The 25290-nt window shown below is 35.2% G+C and overlaps 1 pseudogene; it reads left to right on the top strand.

Annotated features, from left to right (window-relative positions):
* The window catches only part of LOC121458689, a 33859-nt pseudogene extending 9383 nt beyond the window's left edge, over positions 1–24476 (top strand).
* The last annotated feature ends 814 nt before the right edge of the window (positions 24477–25290 follow it).

Here is a 25290-nt window from a genome sequence, read left to right as displayed (position 1 = left end):
TTATAAATGATATCAGGGGCAGCCAGATGGCTCAGCGAGTAAAGGCACTTGACAAAGGCAATTTAGGTCTGGTAGCCTAAATTTGATACTCTGAATCTATGTGAATCTTCCTTACATCACATAGATCGTGTCTTCTGACCGCCACATCCCTCCCCTGCTGTGGCATTCATACCTCCTCCAACATCATATGCACTTACTTGTGAATACATATACATTACCAGAAATCAGAAAGTAGGAGCAAAAGAAAAAAGAGAAAGAACGAGGATAGAGGAAGAAAGAAAAAGAAATAAAAGCACTGATATGAACTAACTTCTATAAGACCTTGATAAAAAAAAAATCAGTTGTATGATCATGATCTTTATTGCTAACAGCTAAGCTAACAGAATGTCATAGCAGGGAATTCATATGTAAAGAAAACCTAATTATGAAGCGAGCAATTTCCACTTAGGTTTTTAAAAGATGACTGAGTTTGCAAAGGTGAGGGAATTGTTGCTTGTCTTTAACAGTAATTCCTAACAAGTTCCTAGGTCAGTCTTGTTTAAGCAATTTCATTGAGCTCTAGAGGAATTATCATGGTCCATGAATGTACTAATTTATTCTTGAGATGTGTTTAAAGTACATTAATTTTAAAAGGTTGGAAATTTAAAAGTTGGTTTTAATTTCTCAAAGAATTTTTGCTTGGGAAGTAAAGTTGAAAATAGGCAGTAGAGTTCTTTATGTAGTATTCCAAGTTGTCAAGCTCTTTACGTACTGCCCCCCAAAATCTCCATGGCATATGGCTCAATAATGCTCGTTTCTCTTCCTTAAAAGAATGTGGCTAGCCAGGCAGTGGTGGCGCATGCCTTTAATCCCAGCATTCAGGAGGCAGAGGAAGGCAGATCTCTGTGAGTTCGAGGCCAGCCTGGTCTACAAGAGCTAGTTCCAGGACAGGAACCAAAAGCTACGGAGAAACCCTGTCTTGAAAATAAAAAAAAAAAAAAAAAAAGAATGTGGCTACTCAGGGCTGGAGAAATTGGCCTGTGGTTAGGAGCCATTATTTGGATCCACTTGCAACATGGTGGCTCACAAGCATTCATAATTCCAGATCCAGGAGATACAACATCCTATTCTGACTTCCCAGGGTTTCTGCTTGCACATGGTGCATATAAATACACTCAGTCAGACACACATTCCTAAAATAAAGAGATAAAAGAATGGAACTATTTCTCACACAATAAAGAGGTTATCTCCGATGAGCCCTTTTGCATTTTTTTTTTGGTAAATTACATCTACTTTTGGTGGCCAATTCAAGGTCAACAATAACAATATAAGGCTCACACCACCTGAAAGTGCATCAATTCAAACACAATAAAATAAATCAAAACATTATCATCGAAAGGAATGTTACTTTATTTGGCATTGACAAGCATAATCATTTATTTAGTCAATGCAATCCAGAAAATGAGAAATTTTCTTTCTTAGTTTTATATATATATATATATATATATATTATATATTAAATATGGCTTACATTATAACATTTTTATGTATGTGTACCAGTTGGGAAACTCTTCTGATTTTAAACACGCAATCAACAATATGTAGGTATCTTCTGAATATATAAAGAGAAACCTGATTTAAGGGAGGATGTCCCCACATTCATATCTTTCAGTTGTTTGCGTTTATCTTTTTCCCTAGGTTGCAATTTACTCCCTGTGTGATTCAGTTCTGTGTAAAATTTGGTGCATAAATTTGTGCATTTTCAATATCCCCTTAGGACAGAGTTCAGAACTCTATTCCCCAAACTCTGGATGTACAACACTAGTTACATATGAGGGAGTTAAAGTCAATTTTTAGATACACTTAATTTTGTGTCTATGTATGTTTGCTTGACTCTATGTATGAGAACAATGTATGGCCTGGCACTTACAGAGGACTTCAGAAGCCTAAAACTGGAGTTGCAGACTGTTGTGAACCAACATGCAGATTCTAGAAACTGAAGCCAGGACCTCTGCAAGAGCAGTAATAAGTACTCTTCATTGCTGAGACAGCTCTCCATCCGCAGAAAGAGATGTAGATGATGCTTCAACTGTACTTTTACTCAACTAAGGTTGATAAAAAAACAGAACTGAATAGATGGCTTAACTTGATTAATTCAAGGAACTTGTATTTTGTCTTAGGTGCTGAACTTGACATTTCCCCTATATTACCCGAACTTTACATCATGCTTTGAAAGATAGGTTAAAATTCTTGTGTGCTTATTCTTAGCCACTGGGTTGTTTTTGTTGCCTTACTTGCTTTCTACATATACTAATTATCTGGATAATTGAATGACAGGGTCTACCTGCCTCTGATTCCCAAGTGCTGGGATTAAAGTCATGCACCACCACTGCCTGGCCCATTACATTACATTTTAAAATGAGTTGCATAAACACAATACCTTAATCAAGAGCAGAAATATATATATATATATATATATATATATATATATATATATACACACACACATGGTATGACATAATTGATCTTAAACTTGTATCAATAATCCGAAATCCATACTCATGCAAATTATTCATATCTATATTATATCCCCCTTTAAATTTAAAGAAAAATCTTAAACAATATTTGGGAACTTGGGCATAGTTCTCAAGATTACTTCCTGCTAATTGGGGACATAGTTAATCAGGTCTTTTATGGTGTATCTTATGTGTTAGGTTTATCTCAGTCAGCAGTTGGACAAAGTAATTTTTGGGTTGTGTTCTTGGCAACCTTTCCAGGGATCTGATCCATCAAACATTATTGGTCTGAAAGCAATCCACAGGTTCTCATCCTCTGTGGAAACAAAAGAAGAACCTCTTTAAGTAACATATTCTTAGGTCCAAATTTTGAAATCAAGATACCTGATAAAGGATGCTTAAAAAAATCCGACACTAGCTCAGAACTGAGCATAATAGAGGGTTATTTATTTAGGGGTAGACTCGCAGATAAAATCCTCTGTTGAAACTGGAAACAGAAACTGAATCCTGCAGTTGGAAAAGAGGCCACATGCGTGCTTTACATTGGCCTAAATAGTATAAAAGGGCAAGCCCAAGTGGGTGAGTAACTTAAAGGCTACTGGTGGTAGGAATTCCTACAGCACCTCACCTTTTGTTTAAATAGGAAAGTTCTAAGTCTAATACAATGTTATTTGCAAAAAGAACAAATATCAGGTATAAAAATTAGAATTACAGCCCTCATAGTTCGCCATGTTCAGAGAGTCCAGTTTTATCCCATGCTTTTTCAGTCACAGTCCAGCTGGTCTTGTTGAGCTCTCAATAGATCAGCTCCACTGTCTCAGTGGGTGGGTGCATCCCTCGTGGTCCCGACTTCTTTGCTCATGTTCTGATGAGACGCAAAGGACAATGGCACGGGGTTTGATCCTACGTAATGTGATGGCTTTGTGGGAGCCCAGCCAGTTTGGATGTTCACCTTCCTAGATATGGACGGAGGTGGGAGGTCCTAGGTCTTACCACAGGGCAGAAAACCCTGACTGCTCTTAGGACTGGAGAAGGAGGGGGAAAGGAGTGGGGGGAGAGGGAGAAGGGTGGGAGGAGGGGGCGTAGGGGGGGAGGAGGGGGAGGGAAATGGGAGGCTGGGAGGAGGTGGAAACTTGTTTTTTTTTTCTCCTTTTCTCAATAAAAAAAAATTAAAAAAAACACAAAAAATTATTTTAATAAAGCTTAAGATTCACAAAAAAAACACACAAAAAATTATTTTAATAAAGCTTAAGATTCACAAAAAAAATTAGAATTACAATCAGCATAAGCAATATCAAGCAAGAAACATGATAAATGTTTCAATAATTTTTCTATCCTAATGAGTTTAAGTCTTGTATATAGAAAACTTGCTCAAGTTATGCAAGGAAAGTAACAACAATTATCAAGTCTTCAACCCCAACAAAGACCTGAGAAGTAATACTATTACAGGAAGTGAAATTAAGCAACTTCCAAAAATGTGCAACAAATGACAGAGACAACTGGCTACCTCAGCTATTACCCAAAATCTCATTTGCAATGTTGGAGCACCCAGCTTTGGCTAAGGCCTAGAGTAACTGACAGACCATTTTCAAGGGAGGAAAATTTTCAAAACCATCTTACTCTGTCTTGGCAAGGTTTGACAGTCTTTTTTCTTGTATGCTGCTTGTCCTGTCCTAACATCGTGCATTTTGTCAGTGATCGATGCATTGGCAGTTCCTTGCCCAAAGGCCAGTTTTGCCAAGAAGAAATCAAGTTCCAAGTAGAGTGTATTCAACTTTCTCTTGGGAATAGATGGGTGCTGCCAGGAGCAATTGTGTCTCACTTCAACAAAACCCTAAGTTATTTAAATGTCATATTCTACATCTCTTTGAATTGATTGAAGATTACCTATCTATGCAGAATACAATCTCTATGTATCTAAAGAACCTCATTAGTCTAAATATAAGTATGAAAAACATGGATGACTTTTGACCTATTAATCTTAATACCTATATAACTTAAAGACTAAGACTACAATTAGAATATTAAACAATCTTTAAACAGCTGTGTAAAAATGAGAACAATGATCTCAAAATAGAAACAATGTACACGTATCTTTATCAGAGGTAAAAATGTACATTGCAATATTATAAATATATCCTAAAATTGTATCAATATACAAAATGTTTTAAAAGGAATTAGAAGCATGCATGCATACAATATGACAAAATAACTTTGCCTAGGTATACAAATATTATGGATGAAAATAGGAACATATTCAACATAATTTATGTTTTTGCAGCAGATTTGAAAGAAATTTGGATCTCAATAAACACTTAAAATTATTCCTTGAAGTGTTCAAATATTAACATTTGTAAGTATTTATGTTCTTCTGTCATTTTAATTTCTATATGTATCATACATCCTTACCTTTGTGGATTCACCCAGGAAAATCTGGTGAATATGCTATGTGTCTATTGGCTTTAAAATTCCATAATTCTGCTTTCCAGAGTTACTCAGTATAAAGGTATGAGCATGACCAAACAGTAACATATTGAAATTTATTGCATAATTATTTTATGAAATAAAAAGAAAGGTAAAAACAATGATTTTTTTTAACTTTGAAGTTCATATATATCAGAAAACAGAAACATTTTAATACGCTATTGAATATAAACATGACTAGACCTGAGCTTGTTTGGCAAAAAGCCTGATTTGAACTGGCATGAGGCTACTTATATCCTCAATTCTACTTAGTACATATATATCCACATTTGACATATAACTCTTTTCCTATAATATACTGCCCCATGTTTTTCTGGATAGGTTATATGTTATCAAAACAAAATCTAATAATGATAATTTTGAGATCAAGATATAGTTTCGAAGATTTCCTGTATGGGTTTGTGGAATTATTAGTAAAGTCCTATATAGTTTTCAAGAATATATCTTTTAATTATTGTGATTTATGATTAAAACAGCCACTGTTAATGAAAATCCATTTAATTAAAATTTAGTGTACATTTTTATATTACTTTCCAAGAATAAAAAGGCAAATACTTTTATGGTTTGTTAAATCATCTCATATATTAGTTCATCACATAATACTGATATCTAAACATATATATATATATACATATATATAGAACTTCACTATTCATTTTAACATTTTATTTAAATATAAGGCTTTTGTACCTACATGGATGTCTATAAATCACGTACATACCTAGTTCCCACAGAGGTCAGAATTGAATCTCCTAGAACTCTAGTTACACACAATTGTGAGCTGCCATATTAGTTTAAGAAATTGAACCAGAGCCTATGGAAAATCAGCTGGTGCTCTTAATCACCAAGTTCCTTAACTCTCCACCTCTTCAAGTTATTCTTAAACTCTAAATGTAAGTCTAAGATTTGATTCACGTAGTATCTACTCTTTATTTTGTGATATCATTTAAAAATTCCTATTTGTGTATGTATGTTGTGCATTTGTGTGTGTATGTCTACTTGAGGTGTATGTCCATTTGTATGTGTCTTTGTTCACGGGAGAACATGTGTTTCAGGACTCATGGAGGGTAGATGCCAATATCAAGTATTTTTATCATTTGTTTCCACCTTAGTTTTTATACAGGGTCCCTTACTAAACGTGTATCTCCCTAGCTTTTCTGGCCAGCAAGCCCAAGAACACTCCTTCCACCATGTTCCCTGAGTTGGATTCACAGACTTAGACCATGCCATTTGGTTCTTGGGTATTTGGGTTACAAATGGGTTTTTATACTCACAAAGCAAGTAATTTACTGGCAGATCTATCTCTCCACTTCAAAAGATTGCTTTTTAGATAAAAATCTACAAAGCATATCAGGATTTAGGATTGAATGATAGATAGCTGCCCATTGATAGTTTTGATAAATGTTAGTTCCTTTTATATACAAAGACATTCTTACAAGCACTTGTACTTTTTGCTGAGATGGGAGACCAGAAATAACAAGCTCATGGCCTTGTCTCAGAAGACAAAGATGAACCATCAGTGAAGTACACGAGTTAAGTTACTATTGAGGGGTAACATTAAAAGGCATGACATGACATATAATAGCAGTTATCACTGAAATGGAAAACTCAGGAGATCCAGGCAGATTTTGTGCTAAGAATGGTAACATAATTAGGGGGGAAAATGATGGCAGTTCTGTATGTGCTCGCTGACATCACCATTGAGCCTGCTTCTAAGAAGAAAAATAAAGGCCAGATGAATGTTCCTGTGTAGAGTGTCAAAGAGAGGGAAGAGCTGAGCACATATGCCTATTCTTAAGTATTTTAATGTAAGTAAGAAACTTACCAGAGAAACGATGGAAATTCTTTGGGATTCAGTATTTTTCATTGTCAAGTCAAACAATACAAAAATATATGTGATAAATAGTACCAATATAGTCCACCCTATCACACATGTGCCCATCAGACCAGACTCAAATTAAAGTTGAAGTCTTGATGGTCATAGTTGACTGGAGGCATGCATGCCAACATGTCCAAAGAAAATTGTGACCACTGAAAGTGCTCTCAGCTTGAGGCTATTTTGGTGCATTTTCTGTAAGTCAGACAAGGAGAACTGATGCGGCTACTTTTAGAAAATGAGTGTCAATAAGGTCATTTTGAAGACATAAGTCTAACTTTCTATAATTTATTTATAAATTCACAATGCAGCTATTTATATACATATTCATATATTTTAGTTTCTTATGGGAGTCTGTGCATGACCCCCAGAGAATCTGTGGCTAATTGTCTTTGGCAAGGATATAACCCCAACATCTTAGTCAGAAAGCGATTTTCCTCAGGATTGGAAGTCTATAGACTCTCATTGAGAATTTATAATATTAGTTTTATCCATATTTTATGTTTAAGAAGACATACCTGGAAACATGCAGGAGTCTAGATCCATGGGTACTTATGAAAGCTGAAGTAATAGGCATAACTGGTATAACGTATCAGTAGAAACTTAGAAGTATGTGCTGGGCAGATGGACGAGTATGTGCACTATACAGACATAGCAACCCGATTTCAATCTCCAGGACACATGTCAAAACAAATTCCAAACCAAAATCCTTATGTGTCAGTGTGCTCTTGAAATGGTAGAACGGAGGGAATGGGGGAGGGTGAGTCCCTAAATCCCACTGAACAGTCATATTAGACTACTTGGTGAGTGTCAGACCACTGAGACTGTGTCTCAAGAATCAAGGTGTGAATGATGGGGAATGCTTCAGTGGTTGTAAGCCTTGAAGCTCTTGCACAGAACCAGGGTTTGGCTTCTGAAACCAACACCATAACTCACAACCATCACTAACTCCAGATCCAGAGTTAGTTGACACCCTCGTCTGACCTCCAGAGACAACCTACCTACAACAAGAAACCATATACACATGCAGGCAAAACATTTACACACATAAAATAATATAATAATATAAATCCAAAAAATGAGTAAAAAGCAAAGAAACTAGGTGAAAAATGCCCAAAAAAGCAATGTCTGAAATTGATGGCTGGTCCCCATATACACATGGACATACACACGTACATATACAAACACACACGTACATACACACACACACCACACAATCCAGAAGCCATGAGAAACAATTGGAGTGACTTGAAATAAGAAGAGTAGCATTTCTGAGTCATTTTGAGGATATTACTTTTTTTTTCTTTTAGACACGGACTCCATTGGTACTCATAGCCATATTAGATCTGAGCATTTATAGTCCTTAATTGTTTTGCAGTTTACCACAAGCAGTGAAGGCTTTAGTGAACAAGACACTGGGAGATGTACTGTTGTATGCTTTGCATTTTTATGGCATTTGTGTTTTGATTAGATAAATTCATTCTGCCGTTAATACAGTTAATGAGAGCTATTTTCTTGATCATCAGTTGTGAATTGCTCACTTTTGGAGTTACATATCTTAAAAAAATAATAGACAAATAACCGAATTATTGCAGGTAGCCACATTCCATCTAGTAAATTACACCATGCAACATGCTGAAAAATTTTATTATAGCTTATAGCCATATACCATGAAGTTATCTTTCTTAACATTTCCATGTTAAAAATTGAATGGTAATGTGTATGTATTTACTACTATGAAAGCAATGATTATTGCATTTTCCTCAAGGAAAAATTCAATGTGCCAATATTCAAATGTACGATATATTGATGAAAAATGATTAAACTACATTGTTTAATTATCTCACATATGGCTACAGAAAACTAAAGGTCAAGATGCAAAAAGCAGGTCCCTTGCATTCATTTCTCATTTTCAAACCAAATGCTAATTATAGAAAATTTTCGGATTTATAAAAAATTTCCAATATAATACCATTTCCTTGTGATTAAATCTCATTTTATTCATTATTTATTACATCATTGTATTCATAAAAATGCATGAAATAATATATACATTGCTAATAATAATTCATTCTTTACTCACATTTCTTAGTGTTTATCTGATACCAACTTTTTTTTTCCCAAAATTTCATTCAGAATACCATATCATGTTTAATCATTTTGGGATTTAGGTTGCTCTTGCCCAGCAATTCAAGGTTATTCCTTTCTTTTTTTTTTTGTCAGTTCAAGAAATTATTCTTGTTCTCACGAGGTAGCTGAAAATATTAGCATTCTCTTGTATTCTAAATTCAAACCATGACACAAGCAAAATGCATATCTAAAAGAACACATAGAAAAACACATTAACACATAAATATATATTCATCACTTACTGCTGATATTTTTAAATTCCTTCAAGATCACATGTGTTAATAACTCACCCACCCTCCATTTGAACAAGCCTCGGGCATCTGAAGTCTTTCCAGCAATACATCTGAAAAGTACATATGGGAAATATCCTTTGATAATTAATATCATACTGCTACTCATTCCATTAATATGTGTGTCTTCATAATAATTGTGAAAAAATTTAGTAGCAAACTATATTCTAAAAGTTGGTACTTAATGCAAATAAGAAGTGATTTTTGCATTCCTAACCCCCTGGAGTATTGATACAAGGTCTTTCTTATATCTCTCTGCCTAAAAATTGGAGCTCATTTTAGTACTTTAATTGGATGGTAGAACATTTGGGACAAGAGCTCAATTAAGCTATCTACCAAAAATATTAATAAGTTTGAATAATCAAGTAAAACTTCAGAATAAAGACATCTAAAATGGGGCAACCAAAAGAGATAAGTAAATTCCACAATTACCCTACAGCTACCCTAATGGACAAAAATGATAAATGTGTTCCCTTCTTTTGCAGTGGCAGTGCTATTTATGTTAGGCTCATTCACTTGTGATGAGTTTGATTTTTGACAGAGATAGTTAATTTTACAGAGAAAGACTGTTTGGGGCAGAATCTGTTACTGTTGAAGATTCATATATGTTTAAAAAAGGTGCCATTGACTATTGAAGATTAAACTTAAGCAATTCAGGCTGCCCAAAAAAATAAAAGATACTTCGATACTTATGATAATTTTTATTTTCAAAAGTCTGTATCATAGCTTTACATGTAAAACATAACCACCAAATAACTCTGGAAGAAAACACAAGGCATTAACATTGTGTTTGGAAGGTAGAGAAGTGAAAGAAAATAGGATCATTAATTGGACAAAAGATATTTATAGCCATGAGGGAAAAGTAATTGGTAAGGAAGCTTCATTGAAGTCCAAATCTCCCTTTAAATAACAGTTACCATTAAGAAAATGCAATTGGAGAAATTATTCACAAGCGATATTTCTCTCAATAGTACACAATTTAAATTGTGAAGACTATACAGTTTAAAACCATTAACAATGATAAAACAAAGAAAACAAAAAATTTTTCTGTGCTTCTTTGGAATCTGCACAGAAAAGTGATTGTACTGAAAAGTCTTGTGTGCTACACTCATCTTAGCACAGCTACAATTTTAATGTCTGGTAAAACCGAAGAAGAACAAGCATGTAAAGCAAAATAAATTCCAACCCTACCTTTGGAAGGATAAAATGGAAAACTCATACTGACAATTGTTTTACGGTTCCTCGTGACTTTGTACATCCTTTGACCATTCCATCCAGGAACTTGAGAGACATGAAAGCCCGTATCTACAAAAGACATTAAAAAGTTTGAAACCGTCTTACTTATAATAGCTCAAATTATCAGTAAACTATATGACTATTAGGAAAAGAATGGATAATCAAATTATAGTTTAGCCAAAATTTGAACTATTGCATTTGTATTCTTCCCATATGCCCAAAGGCAATAATGCACAAATTCTCTCATATATTACTTTTCAATACTTTCTGAAAACACTTTTTTCCCTGAACAGGTAGAAAATCAGCCTACCTTCTCTTTTATGTATACACTTTAACTGCATAAAGATAAGAAGATTTATGGAGGTTTTATCCCATTGTCCTATACTAATAGTTTTTTTTTTTCTGTAGTACTATCATAACATTTATTGTTTGGTCCGCATGCATTGGGTTCCTTCTAATTTAACTGTGGTACAAGTTTGAGAGATTACTCATTACAACTAATTGTTCAACATGGTTCAGCTTTATTTCTCAGTTTTTCAAAACAGAGCTATTTATTAAATACTCTAGAGTTGAGCAGAGTGATTCAGAACATGAGATACACTGAAAATTCTAGGAGCTTAGGAGATGAGAAGTCCAGCTCAAGCAGGTATGAACAAAGAATTAAGTGAAAGTATTATACTTCTAATATAATTTGTTGAAAAACGTAGGGAATGGACTTTTTGTCACTTGCACCAAGAAGCCTCACTCAACTTTTCTTCTTAAATTGTACCTATATATTGTCTATGATAGTTTATATTATTTTAGCAAAACTCATCCCCATCACTTCCTCCATTGTGTGTAGACATTATTGGTGCTCGACAAATGCATGTTCATGTGACATATTTGTCCACAGGAGTCGTGAACGTGCTTACTCAGTTTTACTCACTGTCGTGAGAAGAGAAATACTGTGAGTAGCCTTTCATGTTCAGCCTTGGCTGCAGGTGAAGGGAGTGGAGGAACTGAACTAGCAGCCTGAAACAAAGAACAAAGAAACATAACCTAATTTGTTGTTGTCATCCCAGGTGGGTGCGACCGGTGGCCCACATACTGCTCAAGAGAGCCGTGCATGTAGCCCAAAACATGCGCAGATAACACCATGCCTCATTGCCAAGACAGTTCCCTTTCCCCAGCTGCCTTGATTTGCTCTGCTAAGGAAATGAAATAGTGCATGGGAAAGCACGTGAGATGAAGAAATACAAACATGTGATTTCACATATAACATTCTTTGGGGTTTCTTCAGGTCTAGAAATTCGTGAGTTGTCCTTCATTGTTCCCCATTGTTTTAGGCATTGTCTGTTTGCCTTTCAGTTACTCATATTTGAAGTAACCGAATGTGGACATTTAGCTCATAAGTTTTAGATCTTTGTTATTTTTAAATAAGTTAAATGCTTCCTGGTCTACAATCTAGATGCTACTTTGTCATCTCAGCTCTACCTCCCTTTATCTTTAATATAGAGCTATTTGGTATGATTGTGGTTATCTACAAAATAAACATGCTGACAAGGAAGGGGAAACACTCACACAAAGCCTCAACCCTTCACACAAACCTCCTGGCAGCTAAAGAATGCAGAGAGTGAGAGCAACAGCCTTCTCTGTTGAAAACGTACCAATTGGTTATCCAATGTTAAACAAATACGTGTGTTTTAGTATTGTTTTTCCTTTCTCCAGCATGTATCAGTTGAATATATCTTTTTCGTTATGGTTGTGACTTTGGGTAAATGTCATCTTCTCAGTGCTGGGATTTTTACAGACAGTTTTTTAAAAACAGTTCTGTTTGTTAGGTTATTTTTTGAGACAAAATAACATTCAGGCTGAAGTTGAACTCCTGATCTTTCTGTCTCCACATTCCATGTGCCAGGCCGACAAAAGTACATCACTACATCCAGCTTATGAGTTGCCAGAGATTAAAGTCACGGTTTTATTAACCCTAAAGAAGCATTTTATCCAAGTGAGCCCCACCTCCAGCTGAATCTCTAAGCTATAACACTTAAGACTATGTATTCCTCTAATAGTGTTATCATTTTCTAACTTATTAGCCTAACTAGTACCTGACACCTGGATCATTGTTATAATCCTGGCATTCAGATAATTACCTCGGAATTTTCTCTAGATATCCGTACCACAAGAATTTGTATAATAACTGCTAACCATGCAGAAGCTGGGTCAGAAGCATATAGGGAAAGAACATTGATGAGCCGTTATGTCTTTAACTGTTTGAGTTTTTTTTTTTTTATATTGTGGGCATGACATTTTAAATGAGAAATGAACAACACAAGCGCTGGTATTTGAAGACTTTTCCCCTAGTTGGCGGCATTGTTTGATTGTTTGGAGATATTTTGAAGGTGCAGACTTGCTGGAAGAAGGAAATGACTGGGAGTTCATAATTGTGTTTTGCTTTCAGCTTACTCTCCCTGCTTCATGCTGTAGGTTAAAGACCCTGTTATCTTTCTATTTCTGTTGCCCCTTGCTGTCACGCCTTTGCCCCACCATGATGGATCCATCTTTTAGAACTGGAATTGAAAATTAACTTTCTTTTCTTAAGTTGCCTTTCATCGTGGTATTTTATTACAGTAACAGAAAATGTACTAAATGTCTAGGAAGTAAGAGCTTAAAGTGCTTTTTAAAATAATAATTTATTTTATGAGTTTCACTTATAATGCTGATTCCTTCTCATCAAAACAAAACACAAAACCTTTCATTTCCTACTCATAAAAAACACTTCTAGAGTCACAATATTTAATTCTGAATAAAAATCAATGGCAGAAGAAGGAGTTGGAACTTTGGACATATTGATTATGACCCTCCAGAGAGAAGGTGAAATTATTAGCTCACCCTTTCTGAGGGTCTGTGGGTGAACTTTGAGAAAAACTAACACAGTATGATTATTTTTCTATATTTCTGTGTTTTTAAATATCTAAGTGGTGACAACTTGGCAAAAAAAAAACTGTGTACACATGAAGCTGAGCTCTGAAGTAATTTCTTTCCAATGAATAAGTCAGTACCAATGTCAAAATTACTGGCCCCTTCAGATCCACTCCCCATTCTGGTAATTACAAGTCATTCTCACAGATGAACACAGGACTTTTATGGCATCCATTGAATCATATAAAACAAGGCACAGAAAAGAGAAACTTTATAGAAACGATTCCTACTAAAAATACTCAGTGTGATAGGAAAAGGTTCAGCTAAGTAAAACAAATGAAATAATTCAAACTACTTTTAACAAATCTTATTCTAGGAGAAAAGACATACTAGATAATACTTCTGAAATGATTTAGCAATAAAATCATATGGTGTAAAGAAATATACATTTAAGCAATCATTATCCCAAAGCCCACAGGCTTTTGGAGGTTTCTAAAGGCAATTAAATAAGTAGATCTGTGTCACTTGCATACCCTCAAATTTATTTTAGTCAGCAACTTTATTTGTAGGTTTATGTGTTGAAGGTCTACATTTCATCTTTGCTCATTTACAAAATAGCAAATATAGGCATAAAATCTGCATTCCTCTCGTGCATACGAAAGATCATACATTATGCAGCGGAAGCTTACTCATCTCCTCACAGTATGTCTGGAACTCCAGAAGGCAAGTGTTGGTCTGGAAAGGCTAAGATCTGGAATAGGCAGCCTTTCCTGACTCTTGTGCCTTGGAAGGCACTTATGTCTCCTCCTTCACGAGTTACTCCCCTTATTCAATATAGATAACCGTGTGCTGTGTAGCAGGTAAATGTCAGGGTTGCATCAAGATGGAAACATAAAATCCTTTCCCAGGTTCCCTCTGGGCTCATGGCTGAGCTGGGTGTATCTCGCCTCCTCTAATCATACTGACTGGTGGCGTGAGTTTTTCTTAGTACACGAGGAATTTTAAAAATTGGAGAATGTTGAGTGCTTGACATCATGTCTACACAGTCACATCGAGTTCCCAGTGTTAGAACAGTGAGTGTATTGCCTTATTTGGCCATCTTATTTAAAACACAGGAAGGCAAATCAGAGACAAAATTGAAATAGAACAAAGTTTATTGAGTGGCTGCCTTTAACTCTTCTTCATGGTTCTCTAATATCCTATAGTCATAAATTGTTTGCTTTGATTGTGCACTTTCAATTAATTAGTTAATTTTTTAAAACGATCTTTTCTCATTTTACATACTTATCCCAATTGCCCCTCCCTCCTTTCCTCCTGCTCCCTCCATCTTCCCTCCATCCAACTCCCCCATCCACTCCTCAGAGAGGGTAAGTTTTCCCATGGAGAATCAACAAATTATGACACATCACTTTGTGGCAGGACAAAGACCCCCCCCCCTTATATCTAGACTGAGCAAGGTATCCTTCCGAAAAGAAAGGGCTCCAAAAAGCCAGTTCAAGCACGAGAGATAAAACCTGGTTCCACTGGCAGTGGCACCACAGACTACCTAAGTCACACATCTGTCACCCACATTCACAGGGCATAGTTTGGTCCTATGTAGGTTCCCCAGCTGTCAGTCCAGTGTCAGGGAGCTCTCAATAGCTCAGGTCAGCTGTTTTGGTAGGTATCCCCATCATGATCTTGACCCTCTTTGCTCCTGCTTCTTTTCACCTGTTTGTGGAGGAGGGAAGAAGGAGAGAGAAGAGGAGAACATGAGGAAACAGGATAGGTGGGGATGGGGGAAGATCTCCAGCTAAGCATTGGGCCAAGGTTCCCAAGATCAATTGTACATTCGTATTGTACCTTTGGCTGAAAAATACATAAATAAATACATTTTTCTGTTGAGTCAGAACAGATTTGTAACCAGAAGACTCTTATTCTTCTCAGAAAATTAGACTTTACCTCTTTCAATTTTGAAAATAAATGCTGCGATAGTTCTGACGTTGTAAAAAGGAAGGAAGAAAGAAAGAAAAGCAAAGTGGATGAGACAGAGGGAGAGAGAGAGAGAGAGAGAGAGAGAGAGAGAGAGAGAGAGAACCCAAACCATTTTGACTGCATACAATCTAGAATGATGACAATAATATGGAAGAGAGTCTCCTGACAGCAGGGTGTGACCCTTCACCCCGATTTCTATTCCTGAGAAAAGCTATAAATGTTTTATTAACCTAGGAAACTTTTTCATTTAAGTGAAATAGGAAAAACAATAATCATATTACCATTTACATTAGGTTCATGAGTTCAAATTATATTTGCTGGCTTTGATCAAATTTGAAAACATAGTGAACAGCATATAATTTCAAGAGAAAATATGCAACAATAGATTCATAGATCTCTAAGTTCTAAAATCTTTATATGTAAAATAAACCTTATATTATGTAGTATTTAATAGTATGTAGAAAATTGAGAGGAACAATATGAAAAAATCTACTTCTAAAATTAATCATTTTATAGTGGTTTCTATTCAATCGTCTAAGTTGAATCAGGTTAAATACAGATCTTTCATCTCCTATTTCCATTCAACATTAATATGTGTGAATTTTAAGATGTTAAAACCCTCAAATGTTTAATGTGAACGAAATTTCCTGTGATATACTTTTGAATATTTCATTTAATTTTCCTTTATTTTATATATTTTGAGTTTTTATGATTTTGGTATTATAAACATTGCTGTGATATGTAGAACTAGATGGCTACAAATACATTTCTAAGGTTCAACGATGTGAAAAGATTTTATTGATCCACTTTTTGTGAATAAAATAGATTTTTGACATAGAATACCATGTTTATAAAAATGTGGCTCCCTGTTTTCCTCCCTTCTCTTTCTGTTGGGACAAATATTGCCAGCATTGTTAGCCAATTGTATACTAAACAAATCATTGTATACTAAAGTTTCTTTCATGATTTCTTAAGTTTCTTTTCAAATTACCAATTATTACTTTCACCATGGGAAAGGATGTGTTAGCTGTCTTGAGCATCGTGCTTCTCACAGCATCCGGAAGTATGCACATGGAAAAGGATGTGTTAGCTGTCTAGAGCATCGTGCTTCTCACAGCGTCCGGAAGTATGCACATGGAAAAGGATGTGTTAGCTGTCTAGAGCATCGTGCTTCTCACAGCATCCGGAAGTATGCACTGACTTTACACACCTGCACACTTCCCGAGCAACCGGCTCATCCTCAACATACACGCAGAACATTAACCCATGACTTACTGATAAAGAAATATCAAAAGTATGTTCATGCTACTTATTTTTATCTATAATTTTTTAGAATTTCCCGCATTTTTATTTCTTACAAAACTCAAAAGTGGTATAGGCATCTACAGTTTTGTCTAGTGCACAAAGAACTGTGTGCCCTTTATTTACCCAACCATTTCTATGAAATTTATTTTACTTAAATAATAGTTCTTTTTCTCATATTGTCTGTTTTCTTCTAGAATTCTCAGTATTATATCTGTTGGGTGATACTTTGTATTTCCCCAGTTTTATTCTCCTGGGTTTCAAACATTTTTTTTTCTGTTTAATTTGAAATTGGAAAAGATCTATTTCTGCCCTCCTTTAAAAAGTGTATTTTACTCTTGCAAGAAGGCAGTAATGCTACCTTTAATCTATCTGTAAAAGTACATGGTAAAAAAGCACACAGTTTTTACTCTGGGCCCTTTCTGTTTTGGTTTCGTCCGTATATCTCACTTGGTTTACTGTAGCTTGTCATTTGTGTGGGGAGTTGTGGTGGTGGTGGTGGTAATGATTTCAAAATAATTTTGTAACTTTTTTTTTTGAGAAAAGGTTTGGCTGTGGGTTTGGAGCCTGTCCTGGAACTAGCTCTTGTAGACCAGGCTGGTCTCGAACTCACAGAGATCTGCCTGCCTTTGCCTCCTGAGTGCTGGGATTAAAGGCATGTGCCACCACTGGCAAGCAATTTTGTAACTTTTTTGATGGAAATGAAAACATGCTATCTATTTATCCCAGTGCTATAGAAGGTGGGTGGGTCTCTAGGATGAACATGGTTATGCACTGGGATTCAACAAATAAAAGTTTTTTTCTCATTAATTCCATGATATGTGGGCCATCTAGATACCTTTTGATGTTTTCTGTTGAAAATTAAAATTCCACTCTTTACTAGAGAGTGAATGGTTGGGTGATTGATATAGTCGGAAAGAGTGTGCAAAATATCTGGCGAATCTTGCCTAAGGAATGGTTATAACTCTGTAGACTAGTCTGGCCTTGAATTCACAGAGATTGACTAGTCTCTGCTTCTGGAATACTGGGATTAATAGTATACACCACTATGACAGGCCTAGAGAGATGGCTCCGGGGTTAAGAGCACAGGCTATCCTTCCTGAGAACACAGGTTCAGTTCCCAGCACCTACATGGTAGCTCACAACTGTCTGTAACTCCAGGTCCAGGGCATCTGACACCTTCACACCAATTCCCATTAAATAAAGTTAAATAAATTATTTAAACAAAAATGAATGCTTATAACTGCTTCTTAAATAAATTTTCTAGTAGTGTTTTCAACACCCACTTCTAAATATGTGTATTCACTAATTATAGAAAACATTGTGAATTTGCTTTTGTTTATCTATGTTTTAAACAATTTCCATTTTCAAAAATACTATTATTTTTTCCTTATTGCTCTTCTTTTCTTTGTTTAGTTTTGTTTAATGATTCTGTTTTTGTTTTCCAAAGGAAGGCTGATACTCATCATCTATATTCCTACCAAGAATACTAATCTCAACTGAATGTAACTTTGTGCCAGCTTATTTTGAGCAATGCTATACCAGTTGATGATCTTAGTGCTGTCTGGGAGCCATTTGATTATTTATCTTCCACTTTTACTCAAAGGAAACCTGACTCTAGCTCAACACAGTTTATTTGAGACCAATAGTTTCTAGAATGTCACAACATTCCAGACCCAAACTCGGTCAGAATGACCCTCTGTCCATTATGTCAAGCTAAATTTACAACACAAAAGTAAAAAAAGAACAGTTTATCTGATTTGTCAGATCTGACCTTTGATTTATATGAGAACAATTTAGTAGCCTTCAGCTTATAAAGTCAGCCCAGAAATTCAATTAGCTATAGGTGTGACATGCTTGCTTCCTTAGTAAAGTTGATACACACTTTCATTGTATATGATGGCCTCTTTGGGGAAAAATATCATTTAAATAAAAACTTGCCTTAGTACAATGTATACAATAGTATAACAGCAGCAACATAACTTTTTTTTTGCTGACAATTTGAAATTTATAGCTATAATTTATAACTAGAATAACTGTGGAAAAATTAACCTAAACTCTTCATTACAGAAACACAGAAACACACACACACACTTTTGATGAACTGGTGAAACCATGATTGTAACTGAGGTCCAGAAGCATTTGGTAAATCTGAGTAAACCAGAAAAAATTCATGGATCTCCAGTATAGCCATAAGTGAAAAGCATACCATCTTCATCCCATGTTATTCTGAATAAAACAGCCACATATAATTTAAATGCACTTAAGGGAAATTAAATAAGTTCACTAAGTTTTATAATAGAATTAGCTTGGTTGTGATCCTGTTCCCAGTGGGGATTATAAAAAGAGTTCATATAGATTTCAGTTTGGACCTGTTATAGTGGGTGGAACTTTAAAACTGATGCTATTGCTCTTGTATTAGAACTTGCCACTAATAATATAAATAGAGAATGTTCCAAACCTGCTTTATCTATATATCTCATTAAATACATATCAATATCATTTCCAGAAAAATTCTAGTTATTAGATTTAAAGAATTTTGAAAAGAAGATTAAGTGTCCTTCAAAGATAAAGAGACTCTGGAGCAAAATAAGAAATGTGGCAAAAATCTTAAAATTGCTATGGCGTTGGCCAGATAGGGGACTACATTATATATGTATATTTTAAAATACTATTAATTGCTAATGTATTTTAATTCAAGGTCCATCTTTTATGATGTTTATTTTATAGCTTTCAAATTTTTTGGGTTCCTGTTTGTTTTCAATTCTGGTCCCTCCTTCGAAAGTGAAGAGGGAATTAAGCAAGACTTTTGAATGCCTCATTTGTTTTGTGCATTTTTCAGTAGATGTGATGGGAATATTCTAAAGAAAAAAATGGAACAATTTGTCATTCTAATTAGGCCATTGTAGAACTTAATTTGCTGAACTGTAATCACCATGTTTTCAGCTTCTTTCAAGGCACATTTCAAGTTGAGAGACAAAAACTGCAGCGAGGAGACTAAGCAACTGACAGAAACATCTGTGGATTAGAAAGTTTGGGGTGCAGAGTGGAAGCTAGCCTGGAAATAAATATACAAGCTTCACATCCAGACCTTGACACTTGCCATTCTGCATATTTCTAGTCAAGGAATCCAGCAGTTCTTTAAAAAGCAACAGATATGAGGTCTATTGTTCAAGTAATAGCCAAAAAAACAATTGTGAACGTCTACTTTATAAAAATCCTTCAGACTGTTGTGACATACACAGTGAAAACAAGATCTAGACCTTTATAGGAACACCTCCCTAATCTAAGGAGAGCAGATAAAAAAGCAAGCAACTAAAACATTTTATATAATGTGACAAGCAAAAACATCTGTGTATAATAATAGGTGTATTATAACTGAAACTGAAGATTGCTAGTTTTTGTGAGGAACAAGATTGATAATATTTCCATTTACATTTTCTTTGAGGTGGTTTATAACTTGAGTATATAGGAAAATAGGAAATTTGAGAGTAAATACTACCCAAAGGCAGGCAAAAATGATTGTGTGTGTAAAGGAGCTTCCCACCAAGCTAGATAACCTGAAGCAGGACATTTCAAAGACAGGTCCGCCTATATTGGCAGTTTGTCAGTCACTTTTTTCTGTGTCCTGTAGAATGTCTAGCAGACTCTTTCATGAAGCAGGAACCCTGAAGTACGGTCTCACCTTTAGGCAAGTTCAGCAGTCGTTTCCCTGTGGGCCCTGCATATTCAGATTATGAAGCACTCCAGGCAAGAGCAGTTTCTAGCTAACTCCATAAAGAGCCTTTTGGATGCCCATCTTTCTCTCGAAGTAGAATGATGCTGCCAGGAGCAGATGTGTTGCATTGTCAAGAATAATCTTAAGTTTTAAAACATTTTAAATGCTATATTTTGAAGGTCTCTGAAAGATTTGAAGAATACCTATCTAACTGAAATATATCAATACATTTAGAAAATATAACTAACATGACTACAGGCTTGAATATTATAGATTATTATCTATTAACCTATATTTTTTAATATACTTTACATTTTGAAATTAATGCACAAACATAATACCTTAATCAAGAGCAGAAATATACTTATAACATAATTGACCTAAAACTTTGTATGAATAAACCAAGATCCATACCAATGCAAAGTATACTAATTTTATTTTTTCTTTCCAGCTGATGTACATTTATCCAATACTGTTACTCACTTAGAGGTCTTTTGTGCCTGAATCTGTCCTGTGTATGTGTAATTATTTACTGTCCAGGAGTGCTTCTTAAAATGTTAAGCACTTCTTAAAACTTAAGCTGTGATATTACTAGGTCAAATATGGTACTTCCAGCTTGGCCTGCCCAATCCAGCATGGTGGAGTTGCTTGTGCCTTTGAGAGCCATGCACACCACATCACTTTCAAGCACACAGCCAGTCCACATTGCCATCAAGCAAGCCACAACATGCTGCTCACAAACCCCATCCGAATGAATGCCCAGGTGGCTTAAACCCCAAATAGTCACACAGAAACTGTATTATTTAAATCACTGCTTGGCCCATTAGCTCTAGCTTCTTACATATTAATTTAACCCATTTTTATTAATCTGTGTATTGCCACAATAACCTGAGTTTCATCCTTAGGACCTATATGCTGGAAGGAGAGACCCAGCCCCTGAAAACTGTATTCTGACGTGTACACATACACCATGACACACACATCATTATATGCTCTTCACCACACATACATAACTGTAATATAATGGGGGAGTGAGCACTAAACAAGACATCTTAGTTTAATAAGGGGTAAAAACCAATAGAATAATACATTTACTACAGTTGGCTACTTTTATTATGGCATTAATTACATTAGTTTTTCTTCAAGCATATTTTTTGTATGTGGGGTGTGTGTGTATAGATAAGTGTGTGTGTGTGTGTGTGTTTGTGTGTGTGCACACATGCATGTGTACATGTGTTTGTATATGTGCATATTTGTGTGTATGTGTGCTTGAGAGAGAGAGAGAGAGAAAATGCATGTTTGTGTGTGTGTGTGTGTAAGTCAGAGGCAAACATCAGTATCGTTCCTCCAGAACTGACTGCCTTGTAATTTGAAACCCAAGGCTCACACATTTAGGTAGACTAACTAGTCAGTGAACCCTAAATTTTCCCTTATGTCCACCTCTACAATCAGATTTTAGACAAATTCCAAAATGCTTTGCATTTTAAATGGATACTGATCTAACTTGAATCCCCATGTTTCAATATGTTAAAACTAAGCTATCCCTAGACTCAAGATTATTCTATAGTTTATTTTATTTCAGAAGATGTTCTTGGGAAAATAATAAATTGTCATAAAATATTGAAGAAATTTAAAAGAGTAAAGCTTGATTTGAAGAGCATGATGTATATTAGATTTAGGCAATTCCTCCTGCAATAATAAGACTATTTTGATTGGTAATGGCATACACCAGTATCCTGAAGAGCCAGTATATCATGGAACATAATTTGAAGATACTGACTTGATCATTTTAGCTAACTATACATATAGCATCCCCAGGTATTTGTGTGATCACATTTTAATACTTAATAAGTTATTTTATATATGATACCAGAATGAAGTCTAAAAACCTGGAAAGAAGACACAATCACTAAAGAGAATTCATAGTACTCTTTTCTGTAGAGATATGCTTGCAGTCTTAGGTAAAGTAAATTTCTTGGCCAGTTTCAAGATTAAAAAGAAGGTATATTAAATACAAATTGTTTGTCATGCTGGTATTTTTCTTTTGAATGGGACAGTATGACCTCTGAGTTAATGGCAGGGATTTAAGACCATTGATTATGTCCTGTATGTTCAATGAAATATATGCGAATCCTGATGGTACAGTTTTGTTTGATACAAATGCAAATTTGTTGAAAACATCAGAATTTGAATGTATAATCTAGACAATTTTCCTGAAACACAGTAGTAGAGAGGCTACTCATCAAGATATTTTATGACTGAATACCACTGAACAACAGACAGCATTTTAGTTTGAAACCGACCTACAATACTCGTCAAAGTTAATAGCAATTTGTTATTGTTTTCAGAAAAGGAAATTACTCATGTGAAACTGTTCAGCCTTAACAGTAATAACACAGTATGCATGCAATTACTAATTGCAGCTATTTTCTATTTTGAAAAGGAGAACCTAGAAGATTTGATTTAAAAATAGAAAAAGTTTACCTAAATTATTGTGAAGTTTAGCAAAATATTTATTCAATAAAAGAAAGAAGGTCATCTACAATTATAAGTCAGTTACTGGTTTCCTTGTGGACAGGATATATGTTTTAGCAGAAAAAGAAAAGCAGTAACTGAAATTCAATTACAACCATGGCTGTTATAAAAAAAAAAAATGCTTCTGACAATGTACTGCAAAGACCACTGTGGAAGACAAGAGTTCTTTTGTACTAAAGAAAGGGTTGTGCACTTTATGACCTAATTGATATGGTATTCTCCTGTGTATACTGTGATTACTATTACTGAATAAAAAAAACTTCGAGCAGATGAGGGAGGGGGACTTGATCGGGGGAGGGAAATGGGAAGTGGTTGCGGGGACGAGGCAGAAATCCTTAATAAACAAGTAAATAAATAAATAAATAAATAAAAATACTGACAATAAAAAAAGAAAAAAAATTAGAAAAAAAAGAAAAGAAAAGAAAACTGGCTTGGCCTGATAGGGTAGAATAAAGGTAGGATGGAAAACCTAAACTGAATGCTGGGAGAAAGAAAGGGCAGAGTCAGAGAGAAGCCAAGTAGCCCCTCCAGAGACAGACACCAGAACTTTATCTGGTAAACCACAGCCACTTGGCGAGACACAGATTAATAGAAATGGGTTAAATCAACATGTGAGTGTTAGCCAATAAGAAGCTAGAGCTAATAGACCAAGCAGCAATTTAATTAATGCAGTTTTTCTGTGATGATTTCGGGGCTAAGTGATCCGGGCCAAACAAGCAACCTTCCTCCTACACCTAAGAGAACTACATAAGCAAATTACAGAAGTTATGCTTCGACCCAGATGATTGCTCTTTTTCTGGCTGGAACCATGAGGCTGTGCTGGATAAGTAAAAGATGGTTCCTGCTGCAAAAGAAAACATTCAGAAAAAGTGAGAGAAATCCTCAAAGTTGAAAGTGAAACTCCTGCTGGAAGTAATTAGCTCCCCAAACTCCTTTGAAAGGCAAGGAGGAAACGTATCTATGAAAAAAAAAAAAAGACAGGAAGAAAACAGTATCACAAGTAATACAGGACTAAGAAGAGAATGGCTAGGAGGGTATGAAAAGCTGAAACTGCTATGTACCTGCAGAACAAAGTTGGCATTTGCCATCAGAACTCAAGACAGCAATGGTTTAACTCCAAGGTCTGCAAGGTGTTGCAGTTGTTTTGCCTGTGCCAGATCTTCAACAGCATCTTTGTTAAGCCCAATAAGGCTTCAATTAATGTTCCGAGGATTGTGAAATCTTACATTGCATGAGAATACCCCAACCTAAAGCCAGTAAATGAGATGTTCTACAAGCATGGCTATGGCAAAATCCATAAGAAGTGTTTAGCCTTCACAGATAATGTCTTGATTGCTAGACCTCTTGGTAAATATGGAATTCTGCATGCAGGACTTAATGAGATCTAGAGAGACAGAAACCCTTTAAGGCTCTTTAAATAATCTTCTCCACTAGGTAGAACTGGGAAAAAAAGAGCCTCATTTTGTGAAAAGTGGAGATGCTGGTAATACAGAATACTCGACAGGATTAACAGGCTTTTTTTTTTTTTCAGATAAACTGAGGTGCCTCCCACGGTATTTTTGCTATCTGGTCAGTTAATAAGCAGTAACAAATTCAAAAACAAAAAATAGACCAAGATTACTGAAAAAAATGATTATTATTTGCTTAATAATTTGGTACTTTAGAGAGAAAATCAAAAGATTCCCTTTTCCAAGTGAATGAAAGTTGCCATGAGAAAATTTGTATTTCCTTAATATAGATAACATTGTATAGAATAACAGCAAATAAATGAAAGAAATCAGAACTGAGTCTTGTTCAGTTGTATACGATCCTATTTATGGGAATATCAATATAAACATAATAATTTCTTTTCAAAAAGGGTCTCAAATTAATGTTATAATTTTGGAGGAACTGAGGGTGAATTTTATGTTGCTAACAAATCATAAAACATACACCTGTGGAAGATGTTGTGGTCTATGTTCAAATCATTCCAAACGTTGGCCCATTTATTCTTTTAAATTTCTTTTCATGTATTTTGTTCTCTCTCAAGGTAGTGTTTGTCAGTATTTTCCTAATCTACTGCAGTATTAAAGTAGGCAAGTGATTCATATGTCTGCCAACAATTAACAGGCACACACTCACACTCTCCAACTAAGTAGGAAGAGCATAGGAAGCTTAAAATCTTCCTAATAAATCTCAAAAATCTTTAACCCATTATAGCAAATCTCTCCACACTGAAAAGGAAGGGACCTATACACAAGTCTATGACTGAAAAAAATATTGTTTGGCAGAAAATATGTCACATTTTTTCTTTTGTTTATCTTCATTATGCTCTAGACATGAGCATTAAATAGTTTTTTAACAATTACA

The sequence above is a fragment of the Microtus oregoni genome, unplaced genomic scaffold (genome assembly GCF_018167655.1).
Source record: "Microtus oregoni isolate MIOR12 unplaced genomic scaffold, Mior012 000001F_ref0000356, whole genome shotgun sequence".
Classification (NCBI taxonomy): Eukaryota; Metazoa; Chordata; class Mammalia; order Rodentia; family Cricetidae; genus Microtus; species Microtus oregoni.
The sequence above is the reverse complement of the archived record's forward strand: the minus strand, read 5'-3'. Positions and strand labels throughout refer to the sequence as shown.